The sequence below is a fragment of the Cupressus sempervirens genome, chromosome 1 (assembly GCF_028749045.1).
Source record: "Cupressus sempervirens isolate cs-2001-9-10 chromosome 1, ASM2874904v1, whole genome shotgun sequence".
Classification (NCBI taxonomy): Eukaryota; Viridiplantae; Streptophyta; class Pinopsida; order Cupressales; family Cupressaceae; genus Cupressus; species Cupressus sempervirens.
The window spans coordinates 456,958,338-456,985,882 of record NC_143118.1 but is presented as its reverse complement, the minus strand read 5'-3'; positions in this window follow the sequence as shown (position 1 = coordinate 456,985,882).

The following is a 27,545-nucleotide window of genomic DNA, read 5'->3' as shown; positions in this document are numbered from 1 at the left end:
TACTCAGCTCAATCAGTTTGTGGCAACTATTTGCAAATTTTTAGGAGAAGTGTCTTGGAAGAACCCGGATGTATTACCCTTGTTATCTCAAGAGATTAAACAATTTAAAGATATTTTGGCCTCTAGAAAAGTTTTCTTTTTTGGATCTGAAGATAAGATTGTTTGGGCTCCAACTAAGGATGGTCATTATTTAGTAAAGGATGGGTATAAAATTTTGCAGCATAATGGTTTGAATAAAGTGCCTAGCAGAGCATTCTCATTTTGCTGGAATCATGTTGTGGTTCCAAAGGCAAGTTGTTTTTCTTGGATTGCATTAAAACATAGGATTTTGACTAGTGATAGATTGAATAGATTGCTTATTGCCTCATCTTTCAACTATGTTTTTTGTAACAAATGTGAAGAATTAGTGGATCATCTCTTTGTTTCTTTCTCATTTTCCTATCAATGATGGAGTTTTGTTTTGAACAAATTAAACTATAGTACCCCAATCCAATATAACCTTTGGGATCTTTTTCAAAATTGGCCAATTCTTTATCCTAAGTCTCTATTTGCAAATCTTTGGATGTGTATTCTAGCACTAGTTGTTTAGGCTATTTGGTGGGAATGGAATAAACACATCTTCAGAAAAGAGTGTCACACTTTAGAAAAAAATTTGGTGGGAATTGAAAGATCAATCTCAAAGGTGACAAACACAAGTTTAAGAAATTCAAAATTCAATCCTGTTGTTACTTCTTGGGACTCTCAAGTGATTTAGAATTGGAAACAATTATTCATTCTAGATGGTTGAAAGATTAATAATACATCCTCTTCTTCATTATCTCGTAAGAAAATAGTTTGGAGACCTCCAGAAGAGGGATATTGGAAACTAAATTTTGATGGTGCATCAAGAGGAAATCCTGGTACTTCTAGATTAGGTGCATGTATCAGAGATTATAAAGGAGATATTGTGGCAATTATAGCCTCCCTTTTGCCCATTGGTACAAACAACATGGCAGAGGCTCAAGCTCTGCTAGCCAGTCTCATATTAGCCAAACAAGGAAACTTTCATGTGCTACATATTGAAGGAGATTCTTCTATCATTATAGAAGCTTGTATACATAGGAGAACTTTCTCATGGAAATTAAAGTATATTCTAATTCAAATTTGGAGGCTATTAGATGAATGTCAAGATGTTTGTATTTCACATATTTTTAGGGAAGAAAATCAAGAAAATCAAGTTTCTGATTTTCTATCAAATATGGGTTGTGATGGGTTTTTTATATCATCACTTCATCATATACCTTTGGTAGAAATATATGATGTCCTCAAAAAATTAATTAAGGCTAACAAGATTGCTGGCTCAAATTCATATTAGTGGCTTTGATCAGGTTGTACATTCTATAACTATTATACTTGTTGTGAATCATCCCTGCTTCATGTGGCAAATTTGACATATCATGGTGGTTTTTGGAGAAGTGCATATTTCAGATTATTGAAGGAAAAATTGCGTGTGAACTCACATGGTTTACAGATAGAATTATTCCACATTCTGGTTTTTGGATAGTGGTTTGATGTCTTGCATTAATAATCCTCACCCAAGTCTCACTTCGATTCAGTTTTTTCATCAACTCTGATATGCAGTCAATATCGAGCTTCAACATGATCTGAGGGTTGGATATAGATGTTAACTATGAGCTTTTCCATAAACAGCATTGTGCTATACTACTAAATAACTTTCGAGTCTAGATTCTACTTAGCCTCGATGAAGGTTTTTTGCCTAGCGAGGTTAGTGATGCCATGATAGAACTAATGTTCATTGTTCATTCCTCAATAGTTAGGCGTGCTATTTGACATTTTATTGGACAAGAAATCTTGGTTTCTACAGCACCCCAATTCTTCTATCCATTACACCTTGTCCCCATCTTCTTGTCAAATGCAATGGACCTTATGCAATCCCTTGTGCTACTTCAATCACTAGCTCAAAAGGTAATTTGAGGCAATTTTATTACTGATAAAAAACTCTCTACTACTATGCAACAATATGATCTCTAGAGTGGTATGACTTTGGTGGGTAGTTTATTTTCCCATTCTCAGTTACTAGTCAAACATGAATGTTATGTTTTGTTTGAATCCATTAAGAAATTGATAGAAAATAGAAGCTCCATTCATATGAAAAATGATTTGCAAGCTGCTTCCTAGGTTTTAGGCTTTTAGTTTGAAGAAAGAATCAAGAAGGTGGGTTACACTCTTATTGATCTACAAAGGGTTTTGAATCTGCTTCATCCTCAAGGGTTGAATTTGGGCAATGTGAATCTTAAGCTCGATGAAAGGAATCCTTGGAAGTCAGTGTTTGAACCAATCATCACTTCACACATGACTCCTCACACTAGTACAGGTTGGTCTCCTAATTCATTTGAGGTGGCATGCTCTAGCTAGGGGCTTGATAGTGACTATAGCAGGAGTTGGAATGATTCAGTTGTCAAAAGAGGTGGTGGGAAAGGTACTTTAGTTTGTGATAGTAGAGCTACTTGGGAGGTTTTGCCTGAAATTGATAGTAGGTTTTTTTGTAGTTATGATGATATGGAAGAATGAAATCGGGAGTTTTTTTTTTGGTTTTGATTTCTCGTTGGATTAAAATGTTATTGAGAACTTTGAAGGTGTTGATTATCAAGTTTTAATAGAAAATTTTGAACGTACTGATATCCAATTTTTGATAGCTGATGGAATATTATTGGGTGGTAGTTGATACACCTATTTGTAATTATGTAAAAACTATGTATATATAAGGGATGTTGTTGGGTTTTCTTCACTGATTCTTTCCCAGTTGACCTTTTTGAATCAATTTTTTTATATTAATAAACTATTACAAGTGGCACTCCACTTTTTTCCTTAAAAAAAAAATCCTGACATCCAACGAATCTCTAAATGCCACTACCAAATTGACACACTCAAATAGAAGATGAAATCCAAAGATGACAGCAGAACATAAAATCTTTAATCTGTCAAAGCAAGCAACTCAAAAGGGTACTCAAATTGCTAATATGCATTCCTCATAAAATAGCGGAGATACCCCCTATTTTAGGCACGAGGAAACACATCTGATAATCTCCTACAAGAAAGCACCCCTTTGCATGAGAAAGTACACCATGCCACGTGAGAATCTAACCTCTCATGCAAAGAATTTCTTGGCCCAGTAGCCGAAACCACTGTACTAATTCTAAGGTTCACGTGGAAGTACAATAAGCCATGAAAATAAATGCAAGGCCCCACACAAAACTTCAAACTCTCTTGCAAGACAGTACAATCTTGCATGAGGATTGACAAAAATAAGCAAGGAAAACACATGATGAAAAGATAGGGAAAACAAATCCTCCACACTGGGGAGCACTAGATCCACAAATCGAGGCTTGAACACTCGAACACAAGAAAGGAATAATGGAATAAGCAACTCACCATCTGAAACACAACAAAAAAGGGAATGCATAGAAAACAACATTGCAATGAATGAACATAAAAACTTGTAATAAATTTAAAATATTGTATAAAATATTTATCCATTTATAAAAATGTAATTCATCTAATATATTATTATATTTTAATCAAATAAAATAGCACTACTATTTTTATTAGATTTGACATTTTTAATTCTCAATTATTTTATAACATCAAATAACTTTTACATATAATTTGGCTTTAAAAACATATTCTAAGCTTTGAGTTTTATAGATAACACATTCTACCATTTTCAAACTCACTTGTAACCAAACATGAGAATATTATTCTCTCTAGATTTGGTACCAATAGTTTCTAAATAATTTTCTAATATAATTTACAAACTCTTTATCAAATACAATATTACATAAATAATACACTCTAAAATTTGATTTCTTTAAGTAATATGTTCAGTAGGCAATACTTTTGCATTCACTTGTGCAAAATTATTAATTACTTTCCACCAATGGTATCTCTTTATGTTTTTTCATTTGCAATTTAACTACAAGTTTTATAAAGTTAAATTTTATACTTTTGACGTTTTCAAATGAAAAAAAAAATATCTATAATATTATTGGTTGAAATCAATGTGTGTTATAAGACACTTTTTCTAGAGGAATGAATTGGTTGCCTCCATTTTGTTTTTACCAATATTACATTTCATTTTGACATAAAATATTACAAAACTTTTATTTTCATGTTTGATGTAAATGAAAAATATTGATCTTAGCTAACAAATAATTAAATGAAAATAATAACTAAATAGACAAAAATATATTCAATTTAATTTAAAAATATAAACATATAAATTATAGTAAAGAAGAATAATGCCATGTAATATTATTTTCTTGAGGTAGAAAACATATAAAAAGTGAAGACTTTTAAATTATTAGTTCATGTACAGGGATATTAAAAAGTAAACTTTATTCTAGAAATTCAAAACTTGTAACAGTGAAACACTTGCATGAATCAAGAACTAAAGAGAAAGCAATGATTTTCCTATTAAAAGGAGAGTGAAGAACATTGGTGATATATATCTATGAATTATTACACTGCAAAGACTGAATGAAAAAGATCATCCCATTTTCCACCAAGACCCTTTCTAATTTTCTCCACCTTGTTTGAACTAATGTGGAAGGCCTTGCTGAGAACCTCTGTGGGAATGCCCAGATTAGTGTAATGCTTCTGCATAATTTCCATTTTTCTACTATGTTATTGTGATAATTTTTATTTGTATAATTTTAATGCATTCAAATATTCTTACAACACATTTTTAGAGGGTAAAAGTACAAACCTATGTCACCCTTTTATGAAGGAAAAGACTAACAAAAGTACAACTATTCAACTTCAATGACATAAAACTAGTATTATTATATAGAATTTAAAAATGAAGTAAACTAATGAAATATGTAGAAATGGATGAAGTTTAGGATTATTATTTTTAATAACTATTTGGAATAAGAATTGACATATTTTCCTAATTTTCAAGGAGAATTTTTTAGTTGCTAAAAAATGTAAAAAATTAGGGGTCTAGTTCCTAGCACAAAATAATATGGAAATATACCATTTTCCCTTTGATCTCAAATTATGTTATAGATGACATATATAGCTAGATCAATCAAAAATAAAAATTGGATTTTGACCTATATTTTTTCTTTAATAACAATTCAAATTTCAACTCACCTAAAATCAATAGTTTTGATCTCCCACAACAATTTTCAAAAAAAATCTATTCTAACCAAAAGAAAAATTATACATTCTAGAAGAGGATTCTCTCCTCTAGAACGCCATATGTTTTTAAAAGTTTTTTTATATGATTTAATATTTTTTTCTTTCTCAAAACCAACATCTTCTCAAGTGTTAAAATATGTACTTGTAGTATTTTTTAATTACAATATATACTACATCTCATTAAAACACTAAAAAACCTATATGAGGATATTCATGACTTTGAACTCTATAAAATGGTTTTTATATGCTATTAGAAAAAAATTTATTAAAAAGATTAGGAGTTATTGAAACATTTGTTTTCTGAAATAATTTTATTTCTTTAGTAATTGGACACAGACTAATATAAAACATGCTTTTAATAGACATTTCCAATTGGAAAAGTGTGAAAACATATGTAACTTAGCTAGAATAAATATATCAAGATCATATGTTTGAAAAAAATTGATTTTTAGATAGAAATACTCAAATTTAGTCATTATGATAAGTCGTCCTAAAAGGTAACACAACTTTGTGCTTTTACCGCTGAGCATTTGTGCAATGCATCTGAGCACTTCTACAATCCATTTGAGCATTTATGTAGCACTTTTGAAGGTTCTTACAACACATTATCTTATTTATACAATGCATTTACTCTACATATTGCTCTCTTCCTTTTTCAAGGTCTTTGGGTGCTTTTATAGGTGTTTTAGGGTATTTACCATTTTCTATAGCACATTTTATTATTTCTATAGCATATTTTCCATTTTCTGCAGTGCATCTACCATTGTTAGTAGCCCTTTGCATATTTTTGTAGTGCATTTGCAAAGAAGCATTTAGGCAATTTTCTAATCATTTTGGAACACTTTTGCACTCTATTTATGCACATTTGCACTTTATTTCAGCACTTCTACTCTTTTTTAATATGCTTATACTAGTTTCTATAGCGATTTTGAGGTTTTCTATAACACTTTTACCTCCTTGTGGATTCGTAGATATTAGGTTGCTTTTACTTTATCTCATTTTGATTATTTAATTTTCTAACAGGTCCTAACATTAGTTTTGTAGGATTCTACTTTCTTTCTTTCATAAAAGCACAAACCTGTGTAACCCTTTTGTAAAGGAAAAGACTAACAAGAGTATAATTGTTCACCTTCAATGACATAAAACTAGTATTATTATTTAGAATTTGACAATGAAATAAACTAATGAAATGTATAGAAATGGATAAAGTTTATGATAATGATTTTTAAAAATTATTTGGAATAAGAATTGATATATATATATATATATATATATATATATATATATATATATATATATATATATATATATATATATATATATATATATATATATATATATATATATATATATATATATATATATATATATATATATATATTATAGATAATTTTTTAGTTGTTGAAAAATGTTGAAAATTAGGGGTTTAGTTCCCACCACAAAACTATATGGAAATAAAATTATTTTCATTTGAACTCAAACTATGTTATAGATAATATATATAGCTAGAACAATCAAAAAATAAAAATTGACTTTAGACCTATATTTTCTTTTTTATAATGACTCAAATTCCAACTCGTATGAAATCGATAGGTTTCATCTCCCACCACATTTTCCAAAGCAAATCTATTCTAACTAGAAGAAAAATTATACATTTTGAAAGAGGACTCTCTCCTCTAGAATGTCATCTAATTTTAAAATTATTTTGTTATGATTTAATATTTTTTCTTTCTCAAAATTGACATATTTTTGTGTGTTAAAATGCGTGCTTGTAGAATTTTTTAATTACAATATATTATATCTAATTAAAACACTATAAATTCTATATGAGAATATTCTTGACTTTCAGCTCTATAAAATGATGTTTATGTGTTACTAAAAAATATCATAAAAAATAGTAAGAATTACTAAAATGTCTATTTTCTGAAATAATTAAATTTCTTTAGTAATTAGATGTAAACTAGTTTAAAACATGCATCTAATAGACATTTCAAATTGGAAAAGTGTGAGACCATATATAACTTAGCTAGAATGAATTTATCTAGATCATATGTTTGAGAAAAAACAATTTTTCGAAAGAAATACTCAAATTCAATTGTTCTGGTAAGTCAGCCTGAAAGGTGACACAACTTTGTGCTTTTACCCTCTGAAGATTGCATTTCTAAAGAAAAAAATAACAAAAAAAAAGGGCTACTATTATTTGTTGTAAGGTTTCCCAGGAAAAAACAAAAAACAAAAAAAATTGTCTTCATTTCATTTCGAGTGCTTGCATCTTTTAGTTTCTTTCATTTTCTTTAGCACATTAAAATCTAGTAGTAAGGTTACATTGTTGATATGAGAGTATGTTCTTCACCTTCTTGGTCGATCAAAATCTTGACTCATCATTGGATGAAGAAAGCAGGTGGCATATCCACTCTTTAGTGGTCTTAATTAATCTCCTTGGTGTATTTGGGGGAAGCATTAGGGAATAGGATCACCTTCTTGGTGAATAAAAAATCTTGACCTCCTTAGTGTGGATTCATTTAGATCAATTTATTAGTGAGATTTTACCTTTAAGGGTAAAAGTAAAAAGCTATGTCACCTTTCAAGTTGACTGATCAAAATGACTAAATTTGAGTATTTCTACCTGATAATTTATTTTTTTCAAACATATGATCTAGATAAATTCATTCTAGCTAACTCATATATGGTCTCACACTTCTTCAATTGGAAATTTCTATTAAATGCATGTTTTATACTATTTTGTATCTAATGACTAAAGAAATAAAATTATTTGAGAAAACTAACATTTCAATAACTCTTACTATTTTCTATGATATTCTTTTAATAACATATAAACACCGTTTTATAGAGCTCAAAGTCAAGAATATTCTCATATAGATTTTATATTGTTTTAATTATATATAATATATTCTAATTTAAAAATTCTATAAGTAAGTATTTTAACACTCAAGAAGATGTCGATTTTGAGAAAGAAAGAAATATTAAGTCATATAAAAAAAATAAAAAATCATATGATGTTCTAGATGAGAGAGTCATCTTCTAGAATGTATAATTTTTCTTTTGGTTAGAATAGATTTTTTTTGAAAAAGGAGGTGGGAGATGAAAACTATCAATTTCAAATGAGTTGAAACTTGAATCATTCTAAAACATAAAATTTGGGTCTAAATCCAATTTTTATTTTTGATTGTTCTAGCTATATATGTTATGTATAAAATAATCTAAGATTAAAGAGAAATAAGTTTATTTTCATATAGTTTTGTGGTGGGAACTGTATATGAGCAATGTTAGTATGCCAATAGAAACCAAATTTAAATAAAGCTTCTACAAACTAAACAAAATTCATAAACTTCAAGATAGACTAAGATGAGCTCTCAATTGAGAATATGAGCCATTAATGGGCTCTCTCAATGAGAAGCTCTCTTGTTGAGTAGCTTTGTCTAAATAGATAGGATGTATGCTCAAGCTTATGCTTCAAAAAGGGCTTCAAATGGAGTTGGAATTTGGGTGTGAGTGTATGGTTTTGATGTAAAATGGCTTCTTAAAATGGCATTATGACTTTACTTCATGGATTGTGTTATTTTGCAAAGGGGAAGGATCTAATTTATAGTCAAGAGGCTTGAGGGATTGAGGGCTAAGATGCAAGGATGGGAAAAAGCTCATGGAGGGCTCAAATTGCATGAGAAGAGAGCACATGGATTGTGCTTCCTTACAGCCAATCAGAGAGTGACACATGTCACAAGGTGAAAAGATGGAGGAAAGGGGAAGGATGAGTAAACAAAGGAGGCTCAAGGGATAAAATCTTCATAAAGACCCTCATAATGACTTGTAAGAGCAATAAAAGGGCTTGGGAGAGTCATTTATGGCCTAGTGGGCTTCATAAAGTTTTATGGTTGAGATATTTTGAGGGAGATGAGAGAAATTTCAACTTGGGCTTGATTAGGAGGGTTTTAAGATTGCTTAGGATTGTGCAAATGATTAGAGGATGGATTAGGATGGTTTAGGATTAGCTTAGGGATAGGCAAGTGGATGGCATTTAATGAGGGTGGGTGAAGGAGGAGATATTTGTTAACTTTGGCTTGGGTTAGTAAGTCTTAACCCATTTTTAGGAAATGTGACAAGGTTAGGAGGGGATTAGGATTAGGTTTAAAGATATCTTCTAGAAGAGTCTAGACTTTGGATGAGGATAAAGACTTTTTAGAATAGTCTAGAATTTCCTAGGATGAGGATGAAGACTCTCTAGAAGAGTCTAGAACTTCTTAGGATGAGGATAAATTAGATTTTTAGGAAATGAATAAAGTTTTATTTATTTCAAGGGTTTGGGTTGAGGAGATATTTATTAAAACCTTTTTAATAAACATGAGGATTAATATTTAATCTTAATTAAATATTTTGAGTTGGGATTAGGGGTAGGAAACGATGGGATTAGCCTTTAATCAAAATTAAAGAAGGATTAGAAGATTTTGGAAGAGGTTAGTGGTCTTAAGGAAATAGGCTAAGTTTTGGGCAAAAAATAAATTTTTTATTTATTTTGGGTTTTTTGGTCAATTTATTAATTAAATAATTAATAAATAAGGAAATAATGTTTAAATAAGATTTAAACATTTTCGGGAGGGATTTCTTAATTAAATATTTTTAATTAATATAAAGGGATTTAATGGCATAAAAATAAATTAATTAATTAATAAATGATGATGTCATCAGGACTTTTTCAGAAAATAAAAATATTTTATTTTTTAAAGGTTTTTAGGTGTCTACAGGAACTAGACCCCTAATTTTCAACATTTTTCATCAACTAAAAAATTGTCTTTAATAATTAGAAAAATATATTAATAGTTATTCTAAATAAATCCATTTGGCATGCTTGGGAGCATGTTCAATTTTTTATTACCAATAAGGAATTCTTTAATGATAATTACATTCATGGTGAAAGGTCCATTTGGTGGAACTTGAGCATAAATGATAAACCCCTCGCCCTCTACCAAGGTTGCTCTGCTAAGTTCTGGGTTAAGACTGGTATCACTCAATTTGCTGATATTTTTTAGCATGACACTCTTATTCCTTGGGTGGATCTCAAGTGCAAATTTAATTTACCTGATTCTCATAAAAGGACTTATAATTTAATTTTACAAGCTGCTAAGGAAATCCTTGCCATTTTCCATGTGTGTTGGAATATTCAAATGGGAAGAATGTTTCTGAGAGGGGGGGTGAATCAGAAGTTAAAGTAGATTGCATACATACAAACCTATCAAAAAATTATGAGAAACACATAAGAATCACCACATAACACTTGAGATTTTGGTAACCCAGAAACCCTCCAGGAATAAGAAGGTAAAACTGGGGTGAGGATGATACCCACAAAATTTGTTGTAGCAGTAAGGTTTTAACCACTTCTGATGATCTGCCCTATTAAAGGCTTTACACTGTATCAATAGTGACCTAGTTAGAGGATTTACAAATACTTTACATGAAGTGTCACCATGTTAAAGGATTTAATCACCTATTTAAAGGATCTATGAAATAGCTATTAAGCTAACCTATTACCATAGGATTTTCATTCTAATACAATTGCTAGAAAGTATTAGGTACAATAAACCTGATAGATTACAATCCTTCGATTGCTAAATACAAGCACTTGATCTGCTTTCTCTGATCTTGATCCTTTGTGATCTGATAGTCCTTACTCTGAAAGTAGTTTTCCTTACACACCCTTGTATATCCACTCATATGTTTTACAATAAAATTTCATCTTCCTTATAAAGACATTCGAGGATTTAGGGTTAGGTATGGATCTACGATCCATATTCAATCTCTATTTCCCGCTCATTGTTTGCACTTCTTCCATTGGTTGCATGCCTTCATCATTTTTCTTATTGGCTACATGTAGATTGCATAGGAAAAATAAAAGATTTGATCTTATCATTTAATCCTTCGAGATTCGTCACATGTTGGCCATGAAAATGATTTACATATGAATCAATGAAGTTACAAACTCATATGTACATTTTGTGTTACTCGGCACTTGTTGATTCCAGATGCTCAACACTAATAACAAACTGGCTTACTTGGCACTTGTTTCATTTCTATATTGCTCGGTATCATCTATGACTTGGCACTTGAATATCACTCGACACCTGAAGACTACTCAGCATATGAAGATCACTCGGCATACATGGTGTACTCGGCTCCAATATAGAAAGTAGTTAAGTGTATTGGCACTCAAGTGTCAAAAACCATTATGAGGTTAACAATCTCCTCCTTTGACATGAGTGACAAAAACACTTAACTTACCTTGTGAGTACATTAACTAATATGTTTGGTATATACAGAGTTTTTTTAAAAAACTTTGATCAAAATTTGTAACTTACAATATATACCTCAAAATTATTGTAACTCCCCCTGAGTTGGTTGTGCCTCATACATCATATAGTATCTCCTCTTTAGTTAATATCTCCCCCTTTTATTCTTATCTCCTTTTATTCTTATCTCCCCCTTTTTGACACTTATGTCAAAGGATTTTAAGGGTTAAGACCGTATTTCACTAAAAATGTGTTGTTTACCTCCATAATCATCCTGAGAGCTGCATCCCAATTGTTCAAAGAAATTTCCACTGAATTATGCTAGATGGAAGTCTCTACAGCAAGATGAATAAGTCCATATGATGTAGAAATATTAGAATCTTTCTTGAGAACTATTTCTACATAGACTTGTTCCTTATGGAGTAATTCCAAATGTGGGGTAATGGAGGACTATAGCTGTATCAGTTTTGCTTTGATATTGGCCTCATCTGCTATTAATACGGCTATTTCTTTGTGAGTGTGAAGTGATTGAGCAAAATGCTTCTCACTTTGAGCTAGATCATTTGGTAGTTGTATGCTTGAAATGTTTAGATTTCTTTCCAAGCTCAGTATCTTTTGGCTTGTCTCTTGTGTGAAGTATGAAAAGTCACACAACTTTTTGTACAATGAGAATATATTCTCAAATACCTTTTTCACTTTGTCTACTAACTTTTCCAATTCAACCTGTGAAAGTGCTATTTCACTAGATACTTTCTCATTCACTTTCCCTTGAAAATTTCTTTCAGACCATTCCATAAGTTTTGCATTTGTTTCTTGGTCTTCATTTGTCACCTGGTCAACAATATCTGATAATTGCTCCATGATATGCTTTGACTCATTTGGTGATTGCAAACTAAAGGCATCCATAAAGATGTCCTTAATCTCATGTAGTGTTTGCTTTTGTTTATACTCCTTCCTAAGTATCTCTTGTCTCTTTCTTGTATTCAGTGCTTCATGCACCTCATTTATTTGATCAATGGTTATTGTTTTTGAGTCATAGCCTGGTATGACTATCTCCTCATCTAATCAAGGTCTCCATAGTGAAGTACCCTTGCAAATTTTGTAGTACTAGATGTTGGTATAGATATTTGCAATGGCTTTTGTGAAGGAGTTCCCGAGGTAGGCAAATTTATCAATGTTTGTATTGCCTCCTGCTCTTTAGGGGATTCCACTATTTTCTCCTCCTGTTGTCTACTATCTTGATCAATTATCGTAATCTTAGGAAGTACACCTTGTGTTTGTGTTGTAGGATCAGATGTAATAATCTATCATGTTTGTTCTATTCCTTTTTCTATAGTTGCACTCAGCTTTTGTATTGTAGTGTCAACTATGCCTATTGAAATAACTGTTGGCATTTGAAGTTGACCACTAGTAGCTGTAGAGATGATGGAAGGTGGTTCTTTTGGATTCACCTTATCTCTAACTATGCTTTCTACTAGTTTTTGCAATTCATCCATACTAACCAATACTGGATCTGCACATAATATTGCTTGTTGTGTAGATTGGTCAAGGATTCTTTGAGATCTTCTACAGTTAATGGATTGATGTTCTGACCAGAAGTATTAGGAACATCAATAATAGTTACAATTTATGCAGGTGTGATGGGTACATGAGGAGGGCTAGAGGGTGGCAGTTGTGTGTCTTGCAAACTCTGATCTGGTTGCTACTCTTGCTCAGCTATTGCCGATACATCTTGTTTTTGTGTCTCTTCTTCCTCTCCATCTTTCTTTTCTTCTTCTTTCTTCTCTTCTTCTACCTTCTTTTCTTCTTCTACTTTCTTTTCTTCTTCTCCCTTCTCTACTACTATCTTCTCTTCTCTCCTTTTTCTCCTCTCTTCTAGTGGAGCAGTAGCTTGTTCCTTGTATTCTTCTTCAAGAAAATCTTCAATCTTTTTGTACAAGTTTTTCCATGATTTCATTGTTATTTGAACAATTCCTTCCATCTTGTTTTGGAGTATGAAGAATGCCTTGTACTTAGGTGTAAACCTATTATTATGCCTTTTGACTACTCTCTTTATTTGTTCCCTAGTCAAATCTGGCAATACACTTGCTAGGGTTGATTCCCTCATCTCCTTTTCCATTTTCAAACAAAAATGTCATTTGTCTTCTACAATTTTAGATAGTTCTTTTGGCAATTTTCCATCTAGTTCAAGTGGAGTGTACTTGAACTATGCCATCATTCCATAAACTGTTTCTTCTATCCTATTCTGTTCTTCTTTAGTAAACTTATTGAAATCAATTTTATTTAAGTTTCTTAAATCACCATTTCCAATATTTTTACATAAAGTATCAACTGAAGAATGGCTTACCTTTTTAGATTGATCTTCTTCATCAGAATCAGGTTGAGCCACATATCTTCTTCTTTTCCTTGGCTCTTCTTGTGTTTCCTTGATTGGTTTCTTCTTTGTAACTTCCTCTTTAGCCTTTTGAGTGGAGGCCCTTGTTGCAGCTCATGTTGTAGGCTTTTGAGGTGATGGCATGGTAGATTTCTTTGGTTTTTGTTGAGATGGAGGCTATTTTGTTGCCTTTCTTTTCTTTGTCTCAGCTTCAGTTGGTGCTTCCTTGGCTTCTTTGTCTTTTGCACCTTCCACCTTGTCTTCACCCAGGCCTTGAGTTAATTCGATTGGGCCCTATTCTTGTTCATCTTCATCATCATTGTCATCTTCTTCTTCTTCTGCTTCAGCCTCAATTTCTTCACCAAATTTCTTCTTAATCTTCTTTAACAATTTGTCTTTCTTCTTTAATGTGGAAGTAGTCTTTAATTCCATGTTTATTTTTTACCTTACTACATCATAAGTGCCAAAATGTGGAGCACTTTTATCTATTTCTTTTGCTAATAATGCAGTTATTGCTGCAGATGCCTCATCAACATTGATTTCATATCCAAATGGCCTTAGCCATCTCACTCTTGGAATTGCAGCTTGAATGTATGTGAAGTCAATCTCAACCAAGAAGCATATATCATTAACATGTTCTTCTACCAAAGAAACTGGTATTCTCACCCTTTGTTTCATGGATTTCTTGAAATCTTCAAAATAACTTGTCATCAGGGTATCAAAATTTTCTCCCATTTGTTCTATATATTCATTGATTTGGGCAATGATAGTTCTATCATTCCTCCATGTAATTTTTCCGAAAGAGGGAAACTCATTTTAAACATAGAAGAATATACAAATTAGAATTGCTCCAAATTTTCTTTGAGCACCCTTTGTCCTTCTTATGGCAGCTAAGTTTTCAGTAATCTGTTGTAGTTGTAGTTCTGCAAGATCATAAGTATGATCCTTTTTCACCAATTTGTAACCTACATCTACTGCAATACATGACACACTGTTGAGTCTACTGGATTGATAGAACTTATGGGCAATGACTCTAATAGCAAACTCAACTAGAGGATCCTAAATTGTGTGAATTTTCATTCCTCTCTTATTCCACTGAGCACTAGTGTTCTTTTCTATAACCTCCTTTGATTCACTTCTCAAGGTTTTCAACCGATCTAGGGTAGGGTACCCTGTTACTCTATGTATGATTTCTTTGGTTAATTTGATGGCAGTATCTTCTAACCATAAACTTCCACCATGAATTTTGCTTAACACAAGTTTAACCCATTCTGTCTTGAATACGGTGGGAAAGCTCAAAACTCGGGTCAAACCCTTTCTTTCAACAATTTTGAATTCATCTTTTAAGACACCATCTACGTACAATTTCTTATAGGCTTGCCTTATTTCCATATCTCCTAGGGCTCCTATCTTACAATTGTAGCATCTCCTCACATCTTGAACCATTACAACTTTTGGGGGTATTTGGGAGAGAGCTCCAGCTGGGTTGTTTTTGTATGCAACTTCAGGTATGGGGCAAAAATTAGGTTGCTTGACCTCATTGGACACTAACTGAACTTCAAATGACTCTTTGTGCTCAGTTTTCTTGGAACTTGATGCCATTTATGCAATCTAGGGTTTCCTTTTTATGAAATATGAAACTGCGTAGCTCAACACAAATGAAAAATACCTCAAGATCAATAAAAACACATTGAGAGATGTTGTAATCTGCTTGAAATCCTAGATTCTATGTTTTCAAGTTGCTTTACTCTCTTTCTCTTCTTTGCTTCTTGATCACGATGAGGAAAACTGATTAGAATCACAATAATATACCCTATTTTCATTGCATTAAATGCTCAACTGCCAACTCAGCTTTTGAAAAAATTTAACCTAACTCGACATCAGTTATCAACTCAGTCATTGTTAGGAGCTTGGCATGTGTTGGAGTTTAACTCGGCATCCAAAGATAGCTTGGCAACATCATTTACATTTTGTCTTGACATCATGTCTCATGCAGATTTATACTTTGCATTGCTTCTTTGTCTTGGGACTGATGTGTGATATAGCTTTGTATATCATTCCCGTATACTTCTCATGCTTAGTTTGATGAAGTGTGATCACTTGACCTATTGGGTGAAGTGATCCCTCCACTTGATGTGTTGCATTCATCTTTATGTTTCCAAGTCTTATTCATTTTCCCCCTTATCTTTTTGACATCAATCTTTTCTTTGCCCTTATTTTCTTCAGTCTTGGGTGCCTTTGATCTTGTAGAACAATTTCTGCTGATATGACCAACTTTCAAACAACTAAAACATGTGGTTTGATTCAACCATCTTTTTTAGTTCCCTTTGAAATGTGTTCTTATGTAGTTATGTGGTATATGTCAATATTCCTAACAATAATGACAGCTATACCTAGTGTTGTAATCGCAATGATAGTGACTTTCATTCCCTTTTGATTTTGCTGGTTGATTTGATGTCCATATAGACTTTGATCTGCATTCAAATTCTCTATGCCCATACTTCTTGCAATTGTGATAGTGTCCATCAAATTTTCATGTCCTTGTAACTCTTGATCTGCAATCTTGTGTCATATGTTCTTGCATGTTGCACTTGTGACAATAACTCTTGCTCTTGAGTGTATTTGGCTGATTAAATTTCCTATTCCTACAAATATTAGTAGTATGCCCCTTCTTATTACAGTAATGACAAGTGGTTTTTGAATTCTTACCTATGTGATCTTTTTGCTCGACACTCTTTGATGATTCTCCAACCTCAATGCTATTGTATCCTAGTCCTGATGTATCATGGGTAGATTTTGGAGATTTCAGCAACTATTCAAAATACTTGATGGCTTCACTTGACTTGTTGAGATTCTCAGCTACCTCTTTTTCTTTGTTCAATTCATTCTGTAGTTGTTCATTGTGTATCTTCAAAGTAGAGATCTCAATATCTTTCATATTGAGTTCATGATGAAGGTTCATCATTTGGGCAAGTGTATCCATCTGCATAATTGAGATCCTTGTTAATTCAGTACATTTTTCTTCAAGCCTGTTTGCAAGATTTCTTTTGTCATTTTCTATCATGACTCTATCCTCAACTGCTCTTTTCTTTTGTTCAGTGATTTCACATATCATTATGGCCTGTGATTCATGTTCCATCTTGAGAGATCTTATCTCCTCTACTTGAACTTTTTTTTTCTCCATCAGTTCTGCTATTGTTGCATCAAACTCTTTAGTGTCTCCATTGGCACACAGTTTTGTGGTATCAATCTCCTTATAGTTTATATCATTTTCAGCTATGGTTGTATCCTTCCTTCTCTTCAAGGATTTTCTCAATTCTTCCCTTGCTTCCTCTACTCTGTGTAGAGCCAGTTGCACATCAATCACTTGATTTTCAATAATCTTCCCAAGTTTGAAGACTTCCATCTTTAGATCTTTTTCTTCAAGTTGTTAGACTTCTTTTTGTGAGAACCAGTTGCTCTGATAACAATTTTTGGAATATTCAAATGGGAAGAATGGTTCTGAGAGGGGGGGTGAATCAAAAGTAATGTATTTAAAATCTTTAAATTGAAAGTAGATTGCATACATACAAACCTATCAAACAATTATGAGAAACACATAAGAATCACCACATAACACTTGAGATTTTGTTACCCAGAAACCCTCCAGGAATAAGAAGGTAAAACTAGGGTGGGGATGATACCCACAAAATTTGTTGTAGCAGTAAGGTTTTAACCACTTCTGATGGTCTGCCCTATTAAAGGCTTTACACTGTATCAATAGTGACCTAGTTAGAGGATTTACAAACACTTTACATGAAGTGTCACCCTGTTAAAGGATTTAATCACCTATTTAAAGAATCTATGAAATAGTTGTTAAGCTAACCTATTACCATAGGATTTTCATTCTAATACAATTGTTGGAAAGTATTAGGTACAATAAACTTGATAGATTACAATCCTTCGATTTTTGAATATAGGCACTTGATCTGCTTTCTTTGATCTTGATCCTTTGTGATCTGATAGTCCTTACTCTGAAAGTCGTTTTCCTTACACACCCTTGTATATCCACTCATATGTTTTACAATGAAATTTCATCTTCCTTATAAATAAATTTGAGGATTTAGGGTTAGGTATGGATCTACGATCCATATTCAATCTCTATTTCCTGCTCATTGTTTGCACTTCTTCCATTGGTTTCATGCCTTCATCATTTTTCTTATTGGCTGCATGTAGATTGCATAGGAAAAATAAAAGATTCGATCTTATCATTTAATCCTTTGAGCTTCATCACATGTCGGCCATGAAAATGATTTACATATGAATCAATGAAGTTACAAACTCATATGTACATTCTGTGTTGCTTGGCACTTGCTAATTCCAGATGCTCAGCACTAATAACAAACTGGCTTACTCGGCACTTGTTTCATTTCTGTATTGCTCAGCATCATCTATGACTCGGCACTTGAATATCACTCAGCACCTGATCTTCGCTCGGCACCTGAAGACTACTCGGCACATGAAGATCACTCAGCATACATGGTGTACTCAGCTCCAATATAGAAAGTAGTTAAGTGTATTGGCACTCAAGTGTCAAAAACCATTATGAGGTTAACAATGTGGATTCGCATAGATACCTTAAATGCAAATGGCCAGATGGTATTGTCTTAGACAAGCTAAAAGCCAAGAATATCTACAGAGTTATTGATCATAATGTTGGTATTCTTGATCACCTTAACAATTACTGTTCTTTTGATGTTAAAACTTGGAATAAGCTTCTGGATAACATTTGGAAAAGCCCTGTGGAACCTAAAATACAATGTTTTAAGCGGTTGGTTTTACTTGATAGATTGCCGATTAAAAGAGACATTCAGTCTTCTAATATTTGTAATATTTGCAAGATGCCTGATTCTGGTAGACACATTTTATTTGATTGTCTTTTTGCCAAAGAGTTATGGAGACTTTTTGGTATTGTTTATCTTAGTAATGAGAATATTATTTAGATTGTTACTGGCTATATTAAAGGTATTAGTAAGGATGCTAATTTATTTTGGAATATTCTATCTTCTAACATTCTTTAGCAAATCTAGAAGTGTAGGAATGAAGAAAAATATCAAGGTAAGCCAAGGGTTCTTACTGAGTGTTATCGTAAACTCACATATTTTAAAATCTTCTTGCAGATTCAAACTACCATGATGATTGAGAAGGAGAAGCTTAGGAGGTTTCTCAAAGATGGTCAAGCCAAGTTCTTTTTCTATGAGATCAAGTATGGTTATCAATGGTGTAGGTCTTTGGATGATCTATGGATGTTTGAGAACACTTGCTGGAGACTGAACTAGGTGATAAGAAGGAACCAAAATTTCAAGAAGTAGGAGATCTTTATGATGGCCCAAATCCAGGAAAGAAAGGACATTGTTTGGATGGAAGGCCCACTCAGTTGGACCACGTGGGTGGATACCTACCCTGATATTCTGCATTAGTACCTCTGTTGTTTAGTTCTTTGTTGTGCATGTTTTTGTATATTTATACAGTTGTTGTTGTTGTTTCGGTGTGAGGCAATGCCTCTATTCTGATACTCGATGAACATTGTTGTTCTTCTTTTGGTACTCTCTATAGCTAATAGAAAATGGTTATTCTAAATATTAATTAAAAATTATAATCATATACTTCATCCATTTTTACACATTTCATTAGTTTACTTCATTTTCAAATTCTAAAAAATACTGCTAGTTTTATGTTATTGAAGGTGAATAGGTATACTTTTGTTAGCCTTCTCCTTTATAAAAGGGTGACACAAGTTTGTGCTTCTACCCTTAGAGGACCTACTATTGGTGGAAAGATACCAATAGGAATGAGCAAAAGTGGGAACAAGCAAAACCTAACTAATCTGAACCAATATAATCACAAACCTCTTGACAAAGGTAAAATCCTTGGGGGGCATAAGACTTGACTTCACATAGTGTGATTACTTGTCAAATTGTGACCATGAGGAAATCACTAGGTGCATATCCTTAAGGTACTCTTGTGGTTGTGAGGCCTCTACCTCGTATCGAGTGCAAAAAAGGTGTTATGAACGAAACCCTTACTACACACTTTAGGATTTAGAGGCCACACTATTTTTCCATTCAATATCTTGGTGTAAGGATCAATCCTAGAAGACTACCCAAATTACCCCAAGATTTCCACTCACCATATGTGTTCCTTTAGAAGAGGGTAACCCATCTACAAAAAGTCCGATATCTATTGAGGGAAACCACTTTGTGTGAGGCAAGGGAGCATCAAGTTTTGGGCCAAGATATTGAGTAATGATTTGTGTCCTTTGGGTAGATATTACTTCAATGTATCTTTGAATGTGCTAGACTAGTGGAAATAATTTGAACATATACAAATTGATCATTTTATAGGGCTTTACTTTTCAAGACTTCCCAAGTGTTTGTCTTGGAAAGGTTACTTTTTCCCTTGACCAATTTATTGAAGACGTGTGTTTGCATCACTATTTCTATTAAAAAAAAAATGTTACTTTTCTATCAAACCCAAAATAAAACTCTACAATCACAATCATCTTTCTATAATTGGTCAAAAAAATCTATCAAATTTAAGTTTTTTAGGAACAAAAAAGTCACAAATTGTCGTATTAACTGGAACTATAATATTATCTTTGGGAAGAATTGTATGAAAATTATTGCTGGTCTCTATACCCAGTTGATTTGAATTTGACTCCATTCTTATCTAATTTAGGGTGGTCTATATACTTGATCATGTCATGTCTCTGGTTGAAAATTTACATGTTTAGGTCTACTTTAGGCTAAAACATATCACCTTGGCTCCTTGCTTACATACTTGATTTGAAATATTGTTTACTTTTCATTCTACTTAATCTATTATTCTTCTTTCCTAGCTCTTAACTCAATTCGATGGTGTCATAAGATTCTTGGACACTTTTCTTGACAAGTCATTCTCTCATTGCTACATTTCTTTGACAAGTGAACATTGTGATTTTCTAAATTTGGACTCCAAGTGCTCTGTCTTGTCTTATTAGGATGAATACTATCTATTATATTCTAGTTACAATTATATTCCAACTCAATCAAGGAATTTGTCCTTCTTTTAAAGCTTTGAATAACTATCCTCTCCAATGAGGCATCTATGTAAGCAAAATGTTGAGGTTGAACCTATTTTTGACAAAGTAGAGGAAGACAAATTTGTTTCTTGGTATGATCCTCTTAGTCACTTTGGTAGTTCTTGGGATACCCCACTTGGTACACATAGGCCTAAAAATGGTGTGTCTTTCACCATGAATAAAGAAGAGAGAAACCAACTCTTAGACAAATCCTTTTTATTTAGGCAAGAAGAGAGAGAGAGAGAGAGAGAGAGAGAGAGAGAGAGAGAGAGAGAGAGAGAGAGAGAGAGAGAGAGAGAGAGGGATCTACCAAGATAAATAAGGAAGACTAGAATAAGAAAGAGTTGAAAAAAAAAGATAAGTGGCCGCTAGGATGAATGCTCATATATTTGAGGAAAGCAATTCTCATAAAGCTAATGCTCATAGATTTGTAAATCATCACACTAATACCTTTGGAGACCAAAATGCTAATGTCACATATAGCAATCCCTTTGTGAACTTGGGTAATAATAACAACAACACCCCTCCTAAGACTCCAAGGTCCCATCTTGAAGATAATATGTCTCCACCTAGACATTCCCACCATTGATAACCTTCTCATATATCACACTATGAGAGTGAAGTAGGTAATTAGGTTACTAGCAATGACCTCATAAAATTCCAACAAGATGATTACCTTCAAATAATTATGCTTAAAGTTTTAGAGAAAAATGGTTATCAATATTTTTCATATGTGACCTCTAGAGGATGGGAGCTACCCCATGACTTTGATGTTCAAAGGATTATTAAAAAGCAAGAACCTACTAAAAATGATATCTTGAGAAAAAAATTTGAAGACTTACAAAATAAAATTGAATGCATAAAAAAGGAAAAAAGGAAAAGCCTAAGTCTCCACTCATTGAATCCATATTGCACTTCCTTTTGACAAGAGTCTCTGCATGATGCCTTTCCATGAGATGTTGACATCCCTAAATATGATCAATATAATGGCAATAGGGATCCACATGATCAAGTTAGGTGATTATATGCTCTTAGTATGGATTTGATGCATGATGACACATATCTTATGAGACTCTTTCCAAGGAGTTTGAATGGGCAAACTATGGAATGGCTCACAAAGATCACCCCTCCTCTTTAATATTTTGATGAGCTTGTACAAATATTTGAACAAAATTATTCTTACAATATACAACATCTTGTCACTATTCTAGACATGATAAATCAAGGTTTTTTCACTTTTAATGGCATGACTAAGAGTGCATACCATATAGAGGATGTTCATGTTAAGAAGGGGGGGATAATCTTCAATAAAGATAAAACTAATGGAAATGGGAATGGAAAAGACAAAGTAAATCCTTGGAATAAAAATGAGCATGTTGTTAATGATGGGTTAGTTGATGTCCCTAAAACCAAAGAGCTTATTTCAACTTGGCTAATGTTGTTCTAGCTACAAGACAAGCCTAAGTTCACATGATCTTCTAAGCCTAAGTTACATGTCAGTCCTTTGGATAATTCCTATGAGGTGATTCTAAAAAGATTGTTTGCTAATAATATCACCACATTGCTAGATAATTCAAGACCTTATTATCTGATTGCTAAAGCTCCTTGGTGGAGAGAAGATCACTACTACAACTATCATAAGAACAAAGGTCATGATATAGATAATTGTCTCAAGCTTAAACTCATTATACAAGATCTTATTGAGGAAGAAAAGGTTGGTGTTGATGGGCTAGTTTAAAAATATGATTAGAAGGCTTTTAGTGATCCTCTCTCTAAATATGAGCAAGGGGAGACATCAATTTTGAACAAGAAAAATAATGATGCTAAGATCAACTATACCTACACCAACACTGACAATGTTATTCACATACTTGAACCCATTGATAAGAGCATTTACATGATGAGACCCAAGTGCGATGAGGAGCCCAACTATGATACGGATGATGAGAGGCCTAAAGTTATCTTAAGAATCATTAGTTCCACCTCTTCTTCTCATGGTGAAATACTTAATGTCATTGCTAGGATTCAACCTAAGGTTGTCCTTAAAGTTGAAAATACTTCCAAACATTTAAATTCTAAACAAGTGGGATCTTCCTTTTCCAAGAAAAAATATACTATCACTAAGTCCACTTATGATCTTGTGGATATATTACAATGTACCCCTGCACAAATTTCTATTTGCCAGCTTCTAGAGATATCCCCTTTGCATAAGGAGATCCTAGAGAAAGCGCTATGTAAAACTAGTGTCCTTACTGACATTGATGTAGATAAGTTCCAAGTTATGGTCAACCACATCTCCACTCCACATTATTTATCATTTTTGGAAGAATTTGATAAAGCGCTTAGCCATCCACATAACCTTGTACTCCATATTGAGGTTAAAATCTATAATACCAAGTTAGACATGTGTTGATAAATAACAATACATGGTTAAATATCAATCCTTTCAACATAGTTCAACAGTTGGGTTTCTCTAATTTTGTTAATGACCCTAGATGAAAGATTATTATCAACACTTATGGTGAATTTTAATTCTCTTCCAAAGGATTAATTGTGCTTCCCATTTGAGTTGATTCTATTAAAAAATATATGGAGTTCTGAGTTCTTAATATCCCACTTGTGCATAACATTTTGTTAGGAAGACCTTGGACACATGACATGCAATTTGTCCCATCTACTTATCACCAAAACCTCATCCCAAAAATTAGGAAAATGCTCATACCCAACCAACTGGGCAAAAATAGTAATCAGAAACAAAGGGGAACACTAGTTCTCAGCCTCCTAACACACAACAACCAAAAATGGAAGAAGAAAAAAAGTTGAAACACAAAAATAGGAGATCCCTACCTGGCAGCCAAAAGGGCAAAAAAAAGAATCAACACAATTAAATAAATAACCCACAGAAGCTACTGAAAATCAGGACAAAACAAGGTCTCCCCGAGTTGGATCCAATGAGACCAATCTCTTGAAGATCCCACGCTCGTAGCTCTCAAAAAAAATAGAAACACAATCCTCCAGAAGAGGATTTTGGAAAAACCTCTCCAATTTGTAATTTCCAAAAGTGAGAAGTGAGGAATTCATTTCCTCTTTGGATACTTATTCACTTTTCAAGTGAATAATCGATTAGGGTAAATAACTAGGAAACCTAATTAAATCTCGAATCAACCCAAATGAAAATAGGTTATTCCAAGTAATTGGAATTCATCTATGGCAAACCTACTAGAAATTAAAATCAATTAAAATCAATCCTGAAAACCCTTAAATTAAAATCACAGAATTCCTTAACAACTTTTGCAACATTGCGAACCTGTAAATGCACAGACACATTCACATGTCTAGTCACATAATGTAAATGAGTCTGGATTTAATAATCACCGGAAGGTTTAGTTTAAACACTTAAATAAGATATGTTGACCATATAGGGATGACATTGGTAAAATATGAACAACTGAATCACTAACTATGTGTCCTACTGCCAAGGATATAAATCTTGCACACTAAAACACAAGATCAAGTGCAATTGCATATAATAACATAGCCAAAGCAATAAATGAATTAAATAACCTAATTTAACTATTTATTCTATTATACTGAAATAATCCATTTACATCGCTCACGTTCACATAAACATAACAAAGAAAGAATGAAGCAACTTACCATAACATTAAATCCACATATAGCATAATCAGAGATACATCCAAAAATCATATAACCAAATATCATCATACAACATACGTTCATCTCAAAATGGCATCATCATGAAAATATGATCAATTGAACAACATAGTAATCTAACATCTATGCTGTTGGAAATCAAAGTATAACATCTGACCATTAAGTCATCTCAAATGTAAAAAAAAATAACATGAGTACAAGGATCTCTCAGATCAAAATAAACAAGGTACAGACTACAAACATGAGAGGGACTACATGATACTTTACTAGGTAGTTTATAAATTTGTGGATCTTGATAATTGTACCCGTACAAGAATTATGAGACTACTTGATGTGGTATTGTCCATGAATTTTGGCACACTAGATGGTCGTCCAATAATTGAGATGAATGTTGATCTAGCATTTATAGAGATAAAATCTAAGAACTTATAAATTTATCTTGGGAGCTGCCTCTATACACTTCAACCAATAAATTATTAATATTTTTATAAGTTAATATTTTATATAAACATTTAAGTTTATATAATATATATATATATATATATATAATTATTAAGTTTTAATAAAATTTAACTAGTTTATAATAAAATAATATCAATACATAAGTGTCGTAAACATGTTTTTATGTCTCTACTGAGCTTGATTCAGTTCACAAGCTATGCAGTTGATCAATATGATTTGGATAATAGTGACACTGAAAAAAATGATAGGTCATTTACACCTTCTAGTGCAATAATCACATGTCGCATTCATATAAATTATTAAATTCTATTAGTATTTCCTTTACACAAAATAAAAAACAAGATAAAAGTAATGAGTGGATTTATATAATAATCTCTACAATTACTCCAAGTTCTCAGTCATATAGTGCTTATTTATTTGTTGTTCTTTAAACAAACTAAAAGAAAAGTTAAAAACAATAATAAAGTATTTAATAATTAATTTTAATTTAATCAATTTTAAAATATGTCAATTAAAATTAAATTAATTTTTAATATTATTTCAATTAAAATATAAACTAATTTTAAAAAGTGCATTAATTATTATGTGTTGTGATTAATTATTATTATTATTTAGTAAAAATTCATAAACATAAAATATATGTTAAAAATAATAAACAATATTTATAAACTAATTTTAAAAAGAGCATTAATTATTATGTGTTGTGATTAATTATTATTATTATTTAGTAAAAATTCATAAACATAAAATATATGTTAAAAATAATAAACAATATTTTGTGTTTACTTGAATTGTATTAAATTGGAAAGGATGTTCTTATTTTAAAATTTGATACTAATACTTATAAGTTATATTATACATATTACAATTAACTAAGATTGTAGCCATTGAATACAATACATAGGACATTTATTCATTTGGAATAGTTGATTAAACTAACTTTATTTTAAGAAAATACAAAATTCATTTAGATCTACCAATTAGTAAACTCATTCATTTCTGAATGAGTAAACATTTAAATTAAATTAGATCTTTTTTTAGGAATCAATCATTTTTTACAATTTATTTATGACTTTGACTTTTCAAACTTTTCTATAATTCTAATCCCCATATATATACTTATTATAATTTTTCTTCAAAATATTTCAAAGTATAAATCTTTTATGTTTTTTTTTTTTTTTTTTTTTTTTTTTTTTTTTTTTTTTTTTTTTTTTTTTTTTTTTTTTAAATGCGCCTGGTAAACTTTTTAACGTGACCGGTAGCGCTGGCGCGACACGCCCACCGGTACCACCAACGCTTTGACCTGGAGCTATGAACCAGTGAGGCCACAAACGGGGGACCTCATCCCCATGAGATTTGAACCTGGATGGCAAGGATAACAACGCAACAACTTAACCATCACAACATGCCACTATTGGCATAAATCTTTTATGTTTATTAGAAAATTGGTTATAAGATAATGTGAACAAATTTATTAAAAAAATCAAAAATATTTTTTAATATAATTTATAACATCAAATATTTTCAAACAACAATAACTGAATTTTTATTATAATTCAATATTTTAATCTTGTGAAACAATAAAATAATTAAGTACTTAAATACTCTTTCATACAATACATTGTTATCCCAAAAAATGTTTAAATTCCAATACTTGTAAATACAATTGCTTGGATTTTTCTTCCAACCAAACAAGAAACATATAATATTCTTTCATTTTTCTTTGATATCCTAAAATATGAGTGTAAGAAGATAACTTAACTAATCAAATAATGCTTCTCATATATGCTAAAATCATAAATAGCATGAACATATTATATAATGAGCAGATATAACTCAAAACTATTTAAATATATTTGATAACTGAAATTTCAAGTCAAATATGAACAATTTCAAGGAGTTAAACAAAAAAAATATATCAAATTTGATCAACATGGATAAATAAAAAAAGAGAAAATTGGGTAATAATTGTTTTTTTTTAAGTTAAAAAGTAGGGTAGCTTTTTTTAATAAAAATGACACTCATGGAGGTCCTTATTAAAGAGACAAAGTTATCATATGAAGCTTTAGCAGAAAAAGAAAAAAAAAAAGCATCCAACAATGTCACTGTAACAAAAAGATAGCATAAGATTACTTAAGATTGTGATATTACTTCTTGATAATTTTACCTGTTCACATGAAGTAAGCACTACAATTTCCAACAATGTCTTTCTCCCACAATTCAATTTGTTTATATTTGTTTCTTATATTCAATATTTTCAAGAGTGTGGGATAGTATCCTTCATTCTATAAGACTCTTCAAGGCAACTTGTTTAGGTGTTAGTGGGAGTGTTGTGAAAATCAATCTACTATGTAACAATGCTTATTGAACATTTTTTTGTAACATAATTATCAAACACAATAATAAATCAAATTATATGATTTTTTTTAATGAA